Raw genomic sequence first — 18,356 nt, 5'->3', positions numbered from 1 at the left:
GGCAATCTTTTTAAATCTGCTCCTGTGTCCACATTTTTCATTAGACCGTTGGTATGCATGTATTATTGGAGACAGTTTTTAACCTGCAACAGCTCCTACATTTTAAAAACTGCTTGTATACTGTATCTCAACACAAAGGCCCTTCTCTGACCCCAATCACAAAAGCTACAAGTCAAGTATATATAATAGGTCGAACATCTATCTTGGCTTTTCCCCTGGATCAGAATTTAAAGAAGGTTATTTTGTCCTCTTAGCCGCAACAATCAAAGGAAAGCTTTAACTTTACCCAGCATAGCGTTACTTGTGATATTGTCAGTGTCTTCAACCTGTTTCTTCCAATGGCTTTAGCTAAACTACAGTCTCTCTCTCTCGCTTATACAGATACTATGTGGGCAATATATATAAATCTCAAGGATACTATCATCATAGCCTGATATCTGGTCTTCATTCGCTTTCTAAAACATGAGTTTCCATTGGCATCCTTGGCAGTACAGTGCAACTTGTGTTTTGGCGACTGTTTTGGAGCGTAGAAGAAGAATTGAATTCTGTTGAAAGATGTTGGTACTGCACATTAGGTGGTGTCGGATGCATTTCCAGTACTGGTATTTGTATTGGTACAACTCTAACTTTGAACCTTGATATCATGCACGCACACGCACAGCTATTTTTCACGTTAAAGGGCTTGATTTCAAAAGAAAACAAAAAATGAGGTGTCCTACATTTTCAGGAAATGCTTTGAAGCCAAATTACACACATGTCAATTTCACTCACTTAGTATTAAAGTAACCGGACCCACAGTTAAACTCGGTGATCTATTTCCTGTTCTCTATTAAGTCCTGATGACTCATTTCCTGTTCTCTGAGCGGATCTCTCTGAGTGACACGTCATTAGAGGTTATGCAAATCGGGACACAATGGAGCGTAGTCTGTATGCATGTACGTGTGTGTGTGTATGTGTGTGTGTATGCATGTGTGTGCATTCACATGTTAGCATTCACATGTGAGGCAGTGAATAACAAGGCGTGCCCCGCGGCTAACATGGTGTAAGTAGGTGTTAACTGTGACAGATTGTGCTGCCACCGGTGACCACGGTTGATCAGTCAGATAGCCTTCACCCCTCAGCTCCGCAATTATTCCACCGTCACATAATTGTATGGATGGCAATAAATCTCACATCTCATTTCATGCGCTTGATTTCACCTCTAATGTCGCGGCAGCTCCAATTTCAATTTGTCTGATAGTCTTTTGGCTGGAAGAAGTCCAGCTAACAATGAGCGAGCTTGTAGCTGTCACACACACACGCGGACATGGACATGCACGAGCTGTTGGGTTGTTGAGTGTTGAGTCTAATTGGGGATATCTGTCCAAATGTGAGAGACAACTACGGCCTATTTGCAGAGGTTGTTACCTCTGGTTGTCAAACTTTGACATGCAGACACAGGTACAAATCTGAATCTAAATGTTATGAGGTAAGTATGTTTGCAATATTCGGTAATCTTTGCAATCGCAATGTTATATTTGGCAGAGGAAACACACGGCAGATTTTTCGACTTTCCGTGTCTTCTTTTTAAAGCGAATAATTCTGTTTTTTTAAAGTTTAAAGTAATTTTTCATAAAAATTCAGTTTTCATCTTTTTAGTAGTATATCAGTGGTTTACTTGGTGTACAGTTCAATTCTGTGTGGGTCTACAAACTGTAAAAAAACTTAAAAATCATGACATTGTGTTGAGTATTAAGTCAAGAGGTTGACTGTTGCAATGAGACTCAACTTTCAAGACATTTTCTTTCAAGTGTGTGAGTAAATATCAGTAAAATAAGAGGACAGTTGGCATGTCAAGCAACTATTTAGGGTTGTGTCACATATTTAACGTGACGTATGTTTCTGCTTCTCACTTTTTTGGCTTGAAATATATTCCAAAACTGAGGCAACAGAAAACTCTTGGAGCAAGTTGACATCTCCGGGACAGCCGTTATATTTTTCTAGCTTGAAAATTGTGGGGAAACTCAAAGACATCCAGTAAGTGGTGCATTTGTCCAATAAGATGTAGGAAGCGTTCACACTGATAAGGGAAGGGAAGGAAACTACTGTCAGTCATGTTTTTTAGTGAACCCTGAAATACCACAATGATGGATAAAATGTGGGCTGGAGTTTTGAGGCTGGGAAAAACTGTTGATGCATTTGCATCAATATTGAGGAGGGCAATTTCACTTACTTTTGGGTCTTTTCTAGTATTTCTAATTTAAACATACCTAATTACATGCATTTAGTACTGAGCTTCCATTAATCTGAGTTAGTTTAAAAAAAAAAAACTAGTGATACAAAAATTGGTGACAGATGTGAATATTAAATTAGTAAAATAGAAAACATATATGTTAGCATTTGAACCAAACTGTACCAAAAGTTAATCTGCAGTCCCTTGGCTGGTCACAACTAAAATGTCTACATAGTTATAAAACTGCAGAATAAACTAGATTTCAACACAAAAAAACCCAAACACAATACATAGTTCCTGTGTGGGTCAAACTCCCGAAACATTGTAAACTACAATTCCCATAATGCAACTCCATTCAGTAGCATCATTTGTCTGGCCCTCCTTGTCTGTCTAAACACACCTCTTTCAAATCCCAGCATGACCCTCCCATAACAGTGCTAGCATGTAGATGTTTAGCAGGTATAATGCATCTTATTGTAGCCTGTTAGCATGCTAACATTTGCACATTCACACTAAACACACAGTATGTGGAGAACATACTTCAGTCTGGACCAAAATGGTGGACCAATTTCGACCAACCGACAACCATTGACCAACATTACCATCCCTACAGCCATGCCCCAAAGATGGCCAATAATTGTTGTCTCAAAGCTCAAGTGATGTCATTTAGGGATTTTTCACAGACAAAACAATACTTGTAGAAAGGCACAAACACATTGTATAGTTATTGCAGGCTATGTACTTGGGCGTCTGGAGTACCCCTTTAATAACTATACATATGCAGGCAAATTTAGCCGTTTCAGTAATGGTAACATTTATATAACATTCCTTAGAGACTTAGACTTAGACTTAGACTCAACTTTATTGATCCCTTTGGGATGACTCCCTCTGGGAAATTCAGTCTCCAGCAGCTTATACAGTACAATACAAGAGGAAAGAATCAGCACACAGAGGGTAAAAAATAAAGATCAAAATATATATATCTATCTATATAGATATATATATAAAAAGTACAAAATTAGATAACAAAATATATAAAATATACACTCTTAGAAAATATACAAGTAAACAGTGGGTAATTGACCTGGTATTTAGTTCGATTAAACTAAATTAGGTTATTGCACTGTGGTTGAGAGATTATTGCACATTGACAGATTTTTATTGCACATATGACCCTTTGAGAAATAAATAAATATTACTATTGAATAAAAGAAGATAACTACTATTAACTTTGTGAGGTGAATTAGTGGCTACCGCTTGTGAGAGAGTCTTTCCCTGTTACCTCCTCCCCCTAAGTGAGGAGTTGTACAGCCTGATGGCATGAGGGACAAAGGAGTTCTTCAGTCGGTTAGTCCTGCACTTTGGAAGGAGCAGTCTCTCACTGAACAGGCTCCTCTGGTTGCTGATGACGGTGTGCAGAGGGTGGCTGGCATTGTCCATAATGTTCAACAGTTTGTTCAGTGTCCTTGTCTCTGCCACCGTCACCAGAGGGTCCAGCTTCATGCCGATCACAGAGCCGGCTCGCCTGATCAGTTTATCAAACACCTGACCAGGATTTCAACACTGACGTTACCAACTACTACCAGCACTCTCTATTCTCAATGAATTCTCTCCATAAAAACATCAGACTGATAAAAACTGCGTCTGTCAGCCTGGTGAACTAATTCTTACCCACAGTATGCAGGCCTGACATACTGCCCTGGAACAGCACGCAGCTCGCAGCTGCCAACACCTCCGCTGTCACCTGAGCTTGGCTGAAAATCTGCTGATCCAATGATCTGCAGGGCAACAGTCTGCACGCACACTGCCAGTAAATAAAGCTGTTCTTTCAAGAATTTTAACATGACAACAAAAGTCCTATAAATCAACCAATTTTGTTTGGCTACTCTTTGATACAGACCGGCCTCCTAAAGTTCATGGGCATTCTAAGAAACAGCAAGCAACAGAGAAAAAACTTAGTTGGCCTCTTCAAACACTTCAAAACTGACAGCTTTGTTAAATATTGATGACAGCAGGGAGGGTGGAGAATGGAAGAGGGGAGAATATACTGGGAGAATAATTGATGAAGTAGGGAAAATAATTGGTCGTAAAGTTGTCTTTCTCTGAGTGGTAGGGGTCTCATGTTCTGAGGGAAGAAGACGTAGCTCAAGAAAAAGACAGGAAGAAGAAGAACAAGAGAAAATGGAGAGAAGGGAACATGATGAAGAAGTGACATTTACAAGAGGGATGGTCGTGTTTTCAATTTCCTTTTTAGCCTCTACACAGACGGCATGTTAATCTCTACAAAAGCCACAACCTTCTTCTACACATATCAACTGGAAAGCCTATTTTTTCAACACAAAAGTGCCGGAAAAGACAAATACATGTTTTATCTCTATCTCATGAAACACTATGCAAACTAATATTGCCTTTATTTGACATTACAGTGTTAACAAAGCAGTTCAGATAACTGTCATCTGATCGCACTATTATCTTGCTGCTTGCGTTAGGTTTAGCTTAAGATGCGGTTGTAATCTTTGTTCAATTCTCTTGCAAAAAAGTAAGTGAAAGTTAAAGCAATTAGCCTACATTATAGCTAGCTAGCTTTGGAAGAACATATTAAGAGCCTGTTGCATGTATCTTCAATCCAGGATGTAAAAAACAGCATGATTTGATGTAATTTTGGTAATAAAGACATGAGGTTAACAGCCTAGCTAGTGGCGCTGTCAGGCTGTACACAGAGCGCTGCCATGGGATAATACCTGCTAACATTAGCATGCTAACACACTCACAATAACAAGCTCACATACTGATTTTTAGCAGGTTTATAATGTTTTGGTAACTATCTCAATTAATAATATTTTATAATTAACACTAAACACATGCTATCAAAAATTAATACAATCAAATAGTTGTTGAGATATGCTAGCATGGCTAAAAGCTATAGCTAACATTTCTGAAACTACTTAGCTTGTTCAAAATATCTTCACATCTAAGTGGTGGAAACGTTCCCAGGTTTTTAAAGTTAAAGTTCAACATTCAAGTCACAACAACTAACATCTAAGGGACGTGAACACTTTTCCCGCAAGGAAGAGATAAGTCTCATAAGTGGGCTCTGAGCTTTATCTTTCCCCCTAAAGGTTGTTAAGTGACCCAAAAAAAAATCTCCAACCTCCGCACGTGCATGAAATCCACACAACACCACCTGAGCTTCTAAAAGTGCCAGGACAGACTCCTATCAGGTTTCAGGATGGTGTCTGTGTCTTTGTAGGGATAACGTGTTCTTAGTGTTGCTAGTTTTTGTTCCCAAATCTTTCACTTTAAGTACTTTTTGTGGATTTACATCCCTTTTACAGTGCTGGAATATTTGACCTATATTTATACAACACATTTATAATACTTTATTTAGTTCACCCACACAAAACAAAGTGCTGCTGTAAAGCCTCCAACATTTATCATACTAAGTAGGTTACGAGAACTTATGAAACTGAAGGCTAAGATGTAACACTATCAGGAAAAGTAAAGCCGTCTGCAGCTCTTGTTGAAGCTTCACAAAACCACAATAAGATTTTCTGATGAGTCATAGTTATAATGGAGTGAGGTATTATTTTTAAAAATATCCTAACAACACTATCCTCGTGTGTTACCTCACATTATATATTCAGGTGTTGTACCGCTGAGCTTTTAATAATACATGAGTAAAGCTAATTTTGTTTTCACAAAAAGAGCTACTGAGTTTATAAAACCAACACTTGGTTTGAATGGATTTAATCACAACTGACCAAAACCTAATTTTAAAGCTCCTGTGAGGAGTTTTTCACTGGTTATGAAACAGACTGTAATTAATTCTGATGACTCTATATGAGCTACAAAACAAACCAGACCATCAGCAACAAGATTGAACATTTCTATAGTTATTTTTAATGCCTGAAACTGCTGGCGGGGGGGTAGGTGTCAGATGAAGCAATTAACTGCACGCTGCCTTTGTTTACTTTTTCCATCTGACTGTTAAAGAAAGCAGGATGAGATTTTTTGTTAAAAAAACACCACTTACTCATGAACATGACAAAATCAGCAACGAGATAAGAGGTACGGCTTTGTCCACAGGGGGCGCCAAAATCAACCGTACCGAAAGTTCCTCACAGGAGCTTTAACTACTATATACATTAACTACAATAATACAAGAATCCAAAATAAATGGAGCAATTTTACACCTAAAGGTTTATGTTAGGAAAATTAAGTAAAACTTAGCTAACAAACGTATCTTTTTAGTACAACAGTCTCTCTTGTTTTTATCATTTTACATGTGTGGCCATAATGAATGTGTGAATTTATGTATTTCTGTCAGATTTTCAACAGGCTGAAACCAATAGACGACGTGTTCTCGGGGGCTGCTAGGCAGTAATGTAGCCTTTGGTGAGAGCAAGGCTAGTTATGCTTAGCTACGCTAATCAGGCGCTAGCTGTCTCCCGTTAAGTAATGGACATATATGAGAGGGGCATCGATCTCCTCATTCAACTCTATACGAGAAAGCAAATAAGTATATTCCCAAAAATGTTGGCAATACACCAACCATATCTTAACTTTATATACTACACTCGAAAGAACAAAACAAGAATCTGACATAAAATTTTACACCCAAAGTTTTATGCTAGTGAAATTTAATAAAAGTTAGCTAACTAAGACATACACTTTTAGTAAAACCGTCACTATTGTTTTTATCATTTTATGTGTGTTGCACACATGGATGTTTGTGTTAATTTATGTATCTCTGTATAATTTTCAACAGGCTAAAACCAATAAACAATGTTTTGTATGTGCTAAATAAGTAGCATCTCATATTTTCTGTTAAATACACTGCGACAGGATGTTAGCTTAGCTAAGTGCAAAATTTGCACATTTTTACATTTAAGTTTTCGTACAAAGGAAATAGATAACACGTGATTATAAACAACTGACCTTGGGGGGCTGCTAAGCAGTATTGTAAACTTTGGTGAGAGCAAGGCTAGTTAGGCTTAGCTAAGCTTATCAGGCGCTAGCTGTCTCCAGTTAAGTAATGGACATGTATGAGAGAGGCATCGATCTCCTCATCCAGCTCTCTGTGAGAAAGCGAATAAGTGTATTCCCCGAAAACTTGAACAATTTATTAAACTGTTACTGAAGCATACTACCACTTTGTCTACCGCGAAGGATAAAAGAAAGTAGAAGTACACGGCGGTAAGAAAGTCCAGCGTGTTTGCAGAGCTGGTTCCACTTGTACAAACTCTCCCTAAAAGTATCTGAGGAAGTTGGTAAATCTTTGACTGTGAAACTATTTTAAGCCTCCAGTGATTCAGCTCAAACTTTTCTGGAAGGAAATTTTGTTGCTGAGAAATATTTAGCCCGAAATAGTAGCTCAGTGTGAGGGGAGAGAAAGACAGAGAGAGAGAGAGAGAGAGAGAGAGGGAGAGATGGTGGAATCAGTTTGATGCCAGGAGCTGTGCGTTGACCCTGATTAAACGCCTCCCCTAACTCACTGGGACCTCTGATAAGACCAGTGCACTCTGGGCGGTGTGCGTGTCATGTGTGTGTATGCTCAGGAGCCACAGCCAGAGATAAGGTGTGTCTACACATGTGCCCATACAAGGAGTGTGCCTCTGACTCTGCGCGTGTGTGTGTGTTTGTGTGTCCCAACACCAATTCTCCTGTGTAAACATGCTGACCTGGCACAACACCAGTAGACACTTTGAAGTTGGCAATAGCCACTGTAATCTCCCTCCCTCTCTCTGAGTCACAAACACACACATCCCCTCACACACACACTAAGCCAGAGGCTAGACTTAACACTGGCAACCTTGTGTGGCTTAGCATGTGGCCAGTAACAAACACAGACTCCTGCAAACGCACAAACACACACGAGTACTCTTCCATTGTCAAAAACAATTGCATCCTCTGTCTCTCTGTCTCTTATTTTCTCACACGCCAATACACGAAAGCGTCCTCTTTTTTTTTGGTCATGCCACCTATAATGGGAATATCTGCTGACGGTTAGGTGCGTGTGTTGTGATGAAAGACTCCAGCACTGTGGAGTGTGTCACAATACAGCCTCAGAGCATCTCCAGGTGTTGAAGCAGACACGACAACTTCCTGCGGTTCGCCAAATGCACAAAGTTCTTCTTGAATCGCCCGACTTTTCTGAGAAATTACTCAAATGGGAACACTTTGAGAGTGATAACACAATGTAGCTTTAATAGAAGAACATCGTGTATCGCATCTTTAACTGATGCTTTGTTTAAAAATCAGAATTTGTGATATTTCTGTGGTGTGTGTCCTCTCCCAAAAAAACAGGTAAAACAGCATGGGGTGCATGTCTGAGGGTGATGCCACTTGATGAATTTTAAACATTTCTTAATGCCCGCAGACAATTTTTCAAAGGTCAGGTCATCAAGAAAACCGCCTGTGGAGAAACCACTTTGCTGTTCCATATACAAACTAAGAAACAAGTTGTTAAATTCTTTAAAGCTGCATGAACATTGGGGTGCTGTTTAGCTCGGTCAGTAGAGCAGGCGCCCCATACAGAGGCTACAGTCCTCGTCGCACTGATCGCAGGTTTGACTCCCGGTCTGACGATCATTTGGTGCATGTCATCCCCCACTCTCTACTCGCAACATTTCCTGTCTATCTTCAGCTGTCCTATAAATAAAGCCAAAGGCCAAAAAATAAATAAAATGAAAAAAAAAAAAAAAAGCTGCATGAACACTTTTTGACTTTTGTGAGCAGAACTATGCAACAAGTTCAAATCTACAGTCCCACACATTTGACATGTTCTGGCCTTTTGCAATTGGCCGCCAGAGATGTGGACTTGAGACTTGGTGACTTGGACTCCACTCACTGTTTTGATGACTTGTGACTTGACTTGACAAAAAATTAATGACTTCATACTTGACTTGAGGCATGATGACTCCAATGACTTGCGTGTGTTCATAAGTTTGAATGTTAGCTGTTAAATATAAAATGATATAATTCAATGTTGTCAAGTTTCTGTCTAACTATCAGGTATGTAAGCAGCGCAAACTGGGAATCATGATTGGATGACTCAAAAAGCTCCCCGGTATGTGATTGTCACGATTGGATGACTGGCTGTCAGTGAAACTCCTCGCTATGGCAACACGCAACATCAAAGCCCCCAGCTACCTGATGTTTTCCCCCAAGCCTCATCAGTCGTACTCGTTACTACTCAATACGATCTCAGAGCAGACCATCATCATGGCTGCGTCTGTGCCAAGATAATACAGATACAATTCATTGTCATACTTTTTGAACAGGTTATATAAATTGGTCAATAATATCATTATTAGATGAGCTACTGACACCTTGTCTTTTCTCTTTATAAAGACCGGATACTCCAGGTAAGAGTGCTGCATCTTGGGTGGAAAAAAAGTGACTTGACTCGAGACTTGCCTTAACTAAGGACTCGACTTGACTGTGACTTCACTTGACTTGCCCAAGAAAAACTGACTCGAGACTTGCTTGAGACTTGGACCAAATTACTCGAGACTTACTTGGGACTTGACTAAAGATGACTTGGTCACAACACTGTTGACCTCTAATGAGTTAGCACACTATTCCCTGTGAACAGACACTGACGACTCAGCTGCAAAAGTGGAAATAAAGATTAAAGCCACTGTAAATTTGGCTCGAAAAAGTAAAAATGCATATGATATCAAAGTCTCATTATTATCCGCATCACATTTTGATTGACATTTTTCTGGCTCTACACACTGCATAGTGCAGACCTAAACTCTATGCTTGATTTGGCTGTATCAGAAGAAGAGGAGGGAGCAGAAGCCCTAACATCTGTAAATGATCATTACAATTGGTTACTGAATTGGTTACAGTGGTTAGTAGCGGGTGTGAGGGATGAGTCAGTGAACCAGTTAGTGGAGATGAGGACTTCCTTGTGGAACGATGTGAACGATTGACTCATGACTCGCACATCGCTATCCACATCTCAAGCAGTGAGCATACACATGGCAGTGTAATCTGAGACGCACCTTTTTGTTCTCAAAGCTTATAATGCCCATACTTATACTCATGCAACAGAATATAGAGACTGTGTTCAAAGCTCAACAATGGAAGTGCTTATGCCTATGCTAAACCACGCCCAATTCAAACGCAAAATTGGGAGCGTTTAGAGAAACTTAAGACATTTTTGGATAAAAGTAATTTCCAATGCTTTTTAGATGCTTATTAAACTCTACATTAAAAAGTTAGAAGGTTCTTGTGGATATGGTTTTACAGTTAAACATAACAAGGTGGAAATCTTGGTGCCACCTTGCTGCTTTCACTCATCCCTGCCACATTTTGTTTGTGTTTTTGGTCCCGTACTTTATGTGGGCTGCATGTGAGGTTTTCTGTTACCATTCACCGAAAAATATCAATAAATTAAATCTTATATTCATGTAACCCAACAGCACCGTCCATCTGTGTTCCTGACACGCAGTTCATGCCGAGAAATGGAAACCATTATTTTTGCACCCTGTACCGCACCATTATCACTGGTCTGTTGTAAACAACATAACACATTTGTGACCCTGAATAACCGCCGCAGCTGTGTTTACAGGCCAAAAAAATAAATAAACAGTCTGCCTGAGGTGGCTCAACATGGGTGAAAACCTGCTGCTTCATTACCTCATTGCCCACTGGTTATGTCCCACTTTCTCATTCCCAGAGCCACTAAAGAGATGCCATTGCACCAACTGTTGTTGGTCATGCATCATTACCTCAATATGTCAAATTATGAGTAGGCATCCACAGTGAGATTGTGAATCTTCATGGTAAACATGGTATAATATGTCTGAGGATTATTGACTTATTCCGTCTTATTCGGGTCCAGGATTGAAGCGGTTTAGGAGCCCCTGATCAGATAGAAAGCTACTTAGGGTATTAAAGTGGGGCAGGGGGCTCTTAGAACTTTTACCACACAGGATTAAAATGAGTTAATTTAATCTCACCCTGGGACTCAGGCACATCACTGAACTTCTCCATGCACAGGGAACCACCACAAACAACCAAAAACTAATTTTTCGACCCAGTTATAGAAACTGCAGGACCAGAGGAGTGGAAATCTGGGATGGTGTGAGTGTAAATTGGAAAATTAGTGTGTTGTTGAGTTCATGTTGAGTGCTTATTTCCTTTTGTAAGCATAATAAAACAGGGAACTTAAATTGTCACCCTTTAGCTTTATAATTCTCTCTGAACTCATTGTGAAAAAATCAGTAAAATAAGCAATACCCTTCATTAGTGATAAACAGAATATAAATTTCATCGTAGAGAAAATAAGTTAGGCAGCTCTTGCTAATTGGCCTCTTTGTTTCTGCTGCCTGGGTTGCCAGATATGCAGATTTGTCTTCAGCGTTTTGGCCAGCAGGCAGATAATCTTGTTATGAACCATCAACTTGGTTGTATTGTTCAATGAAAAGTCGATCCCTTTCTCAGAACAATTAAACGGCACCTGGCAGCACAACCAATAAACTCTAACGAAATGTCACTGAGGATAAACAGGCCGTCAATGAAGTTGGAAAAAAGTCATTAAAAACTTCTGTGTGAGCGGAATACCTAAGGATAAAGCAAATAAAGTAAACTCTTATTTCTCAGCATCACAGATGGTGTAAGTCGTCTCTGTGTTTATTGCTGCGAAGATATTAAACAATCAAAGAGATGACTGGCATCCAATATATATGATAGGAAACAGGTTGAATTTCCTTGTAGATCTCCAGGTCAGCATCAATTTAGAAGAGGGTGCTTTTATTGTTGCTGTCACAAGCTGTGATTGAGAGCAACAAGCTTACAATCTGGGTGTATTGTATTGTCATACAATTTGGGGAGTTCTTTGACTTTGGGGTAGTTGAAAAGCTGCATGATTTCAAAGTTTAACTAATAGATCATTTAGTGACCTGAAGGCAAGTTTAGAACAAAAATATCTTTTAAGTTGATATGGCAGACTTATTAGCAAACTAAAACAATAAAGTAGTTGGCTGGTCAGGTTAGGTGAAATTCACTGTAAAGCTCCGTAAAGCTGAGTTGCTGTTTATCAAGCGATATGTCTGAGTAGGTTCATTACAACAACCAACCTCCTATACATCATTTACATAATTCTAAACTACATTCATGTGTACGTGATTGCAAATATCTCCACCATTTTACTCTAAACCCATCTGTGATGTGTAACAACAGACCATCTCTTTCTCCTGTTTCTAAGCAAAGTTATATAAAGTGTCATCCACAAGCAGTTCATCAGTCACCTGCCAACCAGCAAAGTACAGAATATCTACCACTCCTTGTTTTTGGCTTCAAAACCGTTTCTATCTCATGTGGCGTTCCCCAGGGGTCAATTTTAGGCCCGTTATTGTTCAATTTATACTTGTTGATAGTGGGCAACAAGTAGGACAACGTGTATCACCATATTTATTTATTTATTTACTGACTGATGCAACAGTATCTTTTCCTGTCATTGGTCGTATCATATCCTAAGTTTTAAAGACAGTAATTATCCTGTTTTATCTGTGTCTTTAGAGCTTTAGGCAGGTTAGAAACCATGGCATACACATAGCCACTTTAACAGCAATATTAAACCTGGATTTGATCATTTCAAATATATTATGACAGAAAGGAGCTTTTTATCCAAGGAAGCTGCTGTAAAACTCATCAATGCTTTTATTTCCCGTCAGCCAGCCTGTAGAGCTCTGCTCACAGGAATATCTAAACAGCCTCTCAATTAGCTACAGCTAATCTGCAATACAGCTACTACAGGTTAAACTAAAAAAGGAAATACCACCATTTAACACCTGTACTGAGATTGTCATATTTGCTTCTTGTAAATTATTGAATTGATTTTATAATCTATATGCTTGTTTTTTTTTGCCATGCTTCAACCCGCTAGACCCCTCATGCCGTGCCTGGGTCCCTTCCATGAAAAGTGATGAAACTGCCTTTCGCTTTTGTGTTCCAATCAGTACAAACATCCTACCCCATCATGTTGGGTGTGCTCCCAAAGCATAATATTTTTTCCCCATTATAGCTTTGTCTCATCCCACCCTCCTGTGCAGTAATTGGTTGGTGCTTGCTGCCTCGAAATTTTTGTTGGGGCATTCTGCTTTGAAGTGTAGCCCAATGTTCCTTTTTAGCGCCCTTTCTTTTTCCAGCCTCTTAGCCAGCTTATTGGACGGTTGTTTGTCTTAATTATTTTACATTTTCTTTTTTATTTCTGCATTCCCCCTTTATTATTCAGTTTTATTTGTGCTTACTTGTCTAATGTTTACGCTACGAGGCTTCAACTTCAGAGGTGTCTCACACTCTGTACAGCACATCCACCTGGAATAAAACGTGGTGTATAAATAAAGTTTTGCTTTCTTCCTTGCTTTCAGAGTAAAGTGGGCTAATACGACCTGAAAAATCACTTGTTTGATTTTGACCAACTGTTCTTTCAACTGACAGGACCACTTAAACCGAGTTCATAAACCCAAAGAATATGTTTTCAGTTATTAAGCAGCCAGTGTTGTTCACAGAGGCCTGACTAACTGAATAGGACAAGCCTATGACAGCTGGTTGTGAGCATTAAGCCAAATATATACCTCACAGCACATGAACAACAACACTGTCTGGAAAAGTTTGAAAAAAAACAAAAACATTCAACATAAAGAGAACAAGCAAATAAAACAACACTGTATTTTTAGAAATGGAATAATAGTCCCCATATAGTGGTGTGAAGCTGGGCAGTACATCTGCACACCCTAATAAGAAAAAGTAAGTCACATAACGAACATATGCTTTAGTCCACGCCGCCAACTTCTACCCTCAGATGGAAATTGAAGAACTGAACCATGCCTGCTGTCTGTCATGAATAAGAATAGTTAGCCTTGCTCACATGAGTGTGGCTAATTTGATATGACATCTCTCTAATAGGTAGCCTGCCCGCTGGGAGGTGGAGACCAAAAAAAGAGAGCGTACAGATATCACAGGAGGGGGTGGGGTGGGGTCAGTGAATGTAAATAAAGCTATAATGATGGCTTTTATCTTTACTGAATGTAAAGGTAAAGTAGTTGGTAAAATAGTGTAATAAAGGCTGCTTCAGCGAAAAGAAATGATTAATTCTTGCTGGTATCCGTCAGTTATTGATGTCATGATCAATGCACGAGTAATATTCTTGTCGTCTCCGACAACAGTCCCATATGATTTATGTTAAGAGGAGGAGACCGACTGCTTTTCATGTCGTACTCTGGATTTGGGGCCATAGAGATGTTTCAAATTTTTTACATGATCTATAAGTATGTTAATTTTTGTATAGATGGTCTTGATTGTGTTTTATTAAACACATCGCAGGTCAGTGAAACTGGAAACAGCCTCAGGCACAAGACTGATGAAGGTAAAACAGCCACAAACATTTGGCGAGTAAAGCCTGGAAAATACTTTTCATCTGCTTTTGATTATGAGAGAAATGGATGAAACATGCATTCAAATAATAATACGCATGTAAGGTTAAGGGCCTGTGTCCACTTACAGCGTTATTTTGCACTGGCAGTGCCCACGACCTCAGTTTCAGAGCGCTTCTCACCGAACCTTACTGTTGTTGGGTTATGAAAGTTGTCTGGCGGCACTTCCGCTTCCCTCGGTAGTGACCATTAAGTCTGTTAAATCAATTTGCTTTTATTCAAGGAAATTTTACAAAGACAACATAAAACAATGGAAAGGAATCCTGGCGTTGGCAGCAGCTCTACACCTGGAAATTTGACCTTCGAAAAAACGAAAGGATTAGATTCTCCTGCGCCATTGTTGTTGACAAAGTTGATATCCGAAGTCCCGCCCCTTCTTGATTTTGATTGGTCGGCATTGACAAGCACGGCGGTGTTCCAAAAGTTGAACTTTTTTCAGCAGAGAGCTCTGTGAGCGCAGCAACAAAAAAACTGTTGACGTTTGCTGTTGTCTTTTGCATAATTTTGAAATAAATAAATAAGGTTTCTTATTAAAATGTCTCATCCAACAAATCAGCAAGGCTACAGAAGCAGTGTAGCTGCCTTTAAAAACCAAGAAAACCTTTTTTTGTCCGATTTTAAATCTGGATCTGACTCTGTCCTCAAAGATACAAATATTTGCTTTGGATACACAGAAATGTTTATTCACAGAGTTGACCAGATGAACCGTGCTAGTGTACACTCAGAACACGTATATGTTTGATAGTTTAAAGAGTCAAACTCGAGCAAAAGGTCTAAGAAAGTGTTTTTTTAGCGAATCGTGGGAGATTTTGAGCTCTCCTTAAACCGGAACTTTCATTGAGCTATTAATTTCAGAAAGCTGCCAGAGAGGTCAAAAGCATCATTGTGTGTGTAAGTGGTCATTGTCAGAGTTTGTCCATTGCTCTCAGTGGGTCAGCCCGGGGTGATTGTAATGAAATCTCTATCAGTAATGCCAAGCTCTGCAGTAAACAGGCTCATTGGTAAGCTCTGCTCTGGCCCGGTTTGGCCTCATTGACGAAACAACAGCACTCCAGTCTCAGTCACAGCTGTTACAAGAACCTTCAGACTATATAGACTAAACTAAAACTAAAACATGGCTCCTAATTGTGAACCATGGGAAAAGGCAATCAAGGTTTATCCAGCCAGGTCGTTAATTCTGGATCTCATGTGAATCTCATTTAAAGAGAAGATGACTGAGATGAAGACCAGCAGGGCTTTGACTCTAAACCACTGGAATAAAAGATGATTATCTCACCACCAGGTTCACAGTAACATAATTACCCATCAGCTGATATTGCAACCAGCTCTGTGCAGCGCTCACATCTTAGAAACTCTACATGTTAGAGTTCTTACTAGGAGCGTTAAATCACCAAGATCTCATCATTTGTAACCCAGTTTGCTTCCTAAATGTGCAAACGGCGCTAAAACAGCAGAAAACATTTGTGCACAGGCGGATTAAGAGTGGAGTAGATGCTGTCAGATGAGCACGCTGCAGTAAAAAGTTTGATTGTAGACATGTTGCCAAAGATCTGAGTAAAAAAGCATGTGGTTTGTTCATGTCAATGCCATTCAAGCAGATTTTTTTGCAGGAATCAGCATCATCAGTGCAATGGTCAAGTATTTCTCTCAGGATCAGGTGAAGAGGTAAAGTCAGAAATGGGCTGCTTTAAATGAAGGGATTTTAGCCTACATGAACATCTCCTCTGTGTTAATACTAAACTTACTTTTACAGTGAAGCCTCGCTTCACAGACAGACACTCATTCAGAAGGCACAAGCTTAGCAGCAGTTATTTAAATCGAAGTCCTGGTGCTTCTGTCATCCAGCGTGACTAACAGGATTTGACATGGTGACGAGTGGACGGGTCCCAGGTTCACAAAACACATTCGGTGTGTCTGACCCCCCCCCCCCCCGCACACACACACCCACACACACACACACACACACACACACACACACAGAGGTAGAAAAGCTATGGCACATAATCCAGAGGGTATACACACTGAAAGGCGGTCTGCTTCATCAGACTCAGCAGCCACCAGTTCCACACCAGCTCTACACGTGTGCACTTATATGCCCACTTATTTTCATATTGCAGAATAAAGTTCATAATAAAAGAAGGCTCTTGTAAGAGCATTAAAAACATACAGCAGCACCTTTCACCTGTTACTGTACCTTACCCCCACCCTTTGTCGCCTTTGACTTTCTCCCCTCACTATGTGCTCTGTGTGGAGGAGGCGACAGCTTGCTGTAGTTTAAGGTAATCGGATGACTCTCTCTCTCTCTCTCTGTCTCTCTGTATAATCCGAGACACACAGGCTGCTGGGAGTAAACCCCTGACGGGACCACAGACCACATTTTAAAATATATATATATTGCACTATAGCAGCTGATACGCTCTTGCACTGTCTACTTGTTGCAAACGTGCAATCCAGATGATTCATTACAGTGCACGATTACTTATTACACGCATATTTATCTCATTACACTGCAGTACAATCGCCAGAAATGCAGCTTAACTCTACTTAGTGGCACATGAAAAATATATATATATATTATAACGCTGTAGAAGGACTTGTATGATTATGATAACTGTCCATAGACAAAAGCTCGAGAAGGTCTGGGATCAATGAAAGCAGCGTGTTGCATATAAATGTGCTGAGTTGTCTCGAATTAATTCAAGTCGACGTCCTTTTACCAGCGAGGCTGTTTCAGCACCACGGACAGCGACTCATTCCGCCTAAAACACCGTAAGAAGCAGCTCCAACTACTCAAACTACTGTAGCAGATATTAGCATGTAGTTTTTCAAAGCTTGTTAGCAGCTGTAGCATTGGCATGTATCCGTATATGGTCACTAATTTAGCAACAGGAGCAGCGTGTTCTTCACACACAAACTTATTTTCTACCAAACCGCAGAGAAATGAAGCCAAAGAACAGAATAGAAATAGAATAGCGATAAAAGAAGGCGCATTTGGGGTCACTGAACGCACCACACAGGCAGAATAGAAGTAGCTCAACAGGGATACATACCGTGTCATCCTCGGTGAAGCCATATGTTTAACATTCAAATCTACGTTTCCACACACTGTTGCCGTCTCTGGGCCGCCGTATGACACAGCCCGGGGAGAAAATCCAGGAAATAACATCCACAAAAGTCATCTACCCGCCTGGCTCAACACCGGCAGCACTTTTCTGTCTTTTTTTTTTTTTTTTGGAGTGGTAAAAATTCCCGTCCGTGCCTTCGAGACGATAAAATATTATTTTCAAGTAAAGTTGTGCCCCTTATGTAGAGAAAAAAGAATCTTCGTTAGTCCTCTTTGAGTTGAAGTCTCCGGTTTGTGACTTGAAGGTAACTACGAGCTCTGTAGGAGAGAGGCAGGGTAACAGTATATCTCCTCTAGTATTCCCTCTTGCTTTCTCAACAGGAGAGAGAGGCGGGGGAGGGAGAGAGAGAGGGGGGAGACAGAGAGACATTAGCCGAAAGAAAAGAGAGAGAGAGGGAAAGAGAGGCGATGCGGAGTAAGAAAGCGAGCTTTTGTCGAAAGGTAGCCGCGCGTGTACCGCAGGAGGAGCAGCAGGCAGCAGCAGGGATCGCTGCACCGCCGTAATCTAATTACGTCCCCGGCAAAAGGCGCACGGATTACCGGCTGGTTGCTCCTCTCTGCTCCGCTATGC

General features: G+C 40.2%; 1 protein-coding gene across 1 annotated transcript in view; it reads right to left on the bottom strand.

The window, feature by feature from the left end:
* LOC138593144 (protocadherin-15-like) overlaps window positions 1-18,022 on the bottom strand; it is a 211,046-nt gene extending 193,024 nt beyond the window's left edge. Inside the window, exon 1 of the mRNA XM_069664016.1 lies at window positions 17,712-18,022. The gene's annotated coding sequence lies outside the window, so the exon portion shown is untranslated. The remainder of the gene's footprint in view (window positions 1-17,711) is intronic.
* Between the last annotated feature and the right edge of the window lie 334 nt (window positions 18,023-18,356).

Source organism: Semicossyphus pulcher, unplaced genomic scaffold (genome assembly GCF_022749685.1).
Source record: "Semicossyphus pulcher isolate SPU_LCO1_2020_fin unplaced genomic scaffold, fSemPul1.0.p SCAF_16, whole genome shotgun sequence".
NCBI lineage: Eukaryota > Metazoa > Chordata > Actinopteri > Labriformes > Labridae > Semicossyphus > Semicossyphus pulcher.
This window is presented reverse-complemented; position numbering and strand designations above follow the sequence as displayed.